Source organism: Gossypium arboreum, chromosome 3 (assembly GCF_025698485.1).
Source record: "Gossypium arboreum isolate Shixiya-1 chromosome 3, ASM2569848v2, whole genome shotgun sequence".
NCBI classification, from domain to species: Eukaryota; Viridiplantae; Streptophyta; class Magnoliopsida; order Malvales; family Malvaceae; genus Gossypium; species Gossypium arboreum.
This window is the reverse complement of record NC_069072.1, coordinates 113,028,718-113,030,153: the sequence shown is the minus strand read 5'-3', so window position 1 is coordinate 113,030,153 and position 1,436 is coordinate 113,028,718. Positions and strand designations below refer to the sequence as shown.

Sequence of the window (1,436 nt, the reverse complement as noted above, 5' to 3'; positions counted from 1 at the left end):
CGTTATAAACGCCGGCTGTTTTTGTTGGCTTAGTCCTCATGACTTGCCACTGATAGCTATTCAGTGACATTTTTTCAATGAGTTCATAAGCCTCTTCAGGTGTTTTGTTGTTGATGGTTCCGCCAGCAGCTGCGTTAACCATTTGCCGAGTCGAGGGATTCAGACCATTGTGGAATGTTTGTACTTGAAGCCAAAGTGGAAACCCATGGTGAGGGCACCTTCTTAGTAAATCCTTATATCTCTCCCATGCATCGTAAAGTGTTTCTAAATCCATCTACACAAAAGAAGAGATATCATTACGTAATTTAGCTGTTTTAGCCAGTGGAAAATATTTTAGTAAAAATTTCTCGGTCATTTGTTCCCAAGTAGTGATAGACCCTTGTGGTAATGAGTTCAACCACCGTTTAGCTTTGTTTCTCAGTGAAAAGGGAAATAACCAAATATGAATGGCATCATCAAAAACGTTATTGATTTTGAATGTATCGCAAAATTCCAGGAAATTTGCTAAGTGAGCGTTGGGATCTTCATCCTGCAAACCATCAAACTGAACAAACTGTTGTATCATTTGAATAGTGTTAGGTTTTAATTCAAAAGTATTTGCAGCTACAGCAGGTCTAACTATGCTAGATTCAGTTCTTGTTAAAGAAGGTTTAGCATAATCATACGTAGTACGTGGAGTAGGATTTTGATTAGCCACAGTTGCAGAAGGTAGCTGATTGCCTTGGTTTTCAGCCATCTCGTCAGTTGGTGTTTGAGTATCGTCTTCTCACTCATTCTCTGTGTATCGTAAACTATGCCTTATTTCTCTTCTGTTTTTGCAAATTGTACGATCGATTTCTTCGTGAAAAAGTAATGGTCTTGACGAGTTTATTCTAGTCATAAACTATAAAAACCTGCCAAGAGAGAGAAAAAGTAAATTAATAAATAATAAAATAAAATAAAATTGCAAGAAAAATAAATGGGTAAAGTAATAAAAATTTAGTGTTCCTAATATTTCAGTTCCCCGGCAACGGGGCCAAAAACTTAATTGCGTGATTCGTAACAAGTAATAAATATTTATAATGAAGATCAAACCTAGACTAACTATTATCACGACGAAAAAACAAGCGCACCTATCGAACAATATTATAGTAATGGCAAGATCAAGATATCGTACCCAAGGGAACCAAAAGTACTAGCAATAACTATCTTTTTATTATCTAGCCTAATAATAAAAGGGTTTGTTTTAATTAACTAATTATTTAAACTAAGAACGCATAGAGAAAAGAATTGGGGAATTGCTTTTGGGAAAATCGATTGACTTGAGATAATACCTAAGGAAAAATCCACCTAGACTTTACTTGTTATTCTGACTCCGAATCGGACGATTTATTCATTCAACCTGTTCAGTAGAGATCCCTAAGTTATGTTATTACCCCTATTCAAAACTAATAACT

The 1,436-nt window shown here is 35.3% G+C and overlaps 1 non-coding gene across 1 annotated transcript; it reads left to right on the top strand.

Annotated features, from left to right (window-relative positions):
- The first annotated feature begins 200 nt into the window (after positions 1-200).
- On the top strand, positions 201-307 carry LOC128291225 (small nucleolar RNA R71). The gene has a single exon (XR_008281001.1). It is a non-coding gene; the product is annotated as a small nucleolar RNA R71 (small nucleolar RNA).
- The last annotated feature ends 1,129 nt before the right edge of the window (positions 308-1,436 follow it).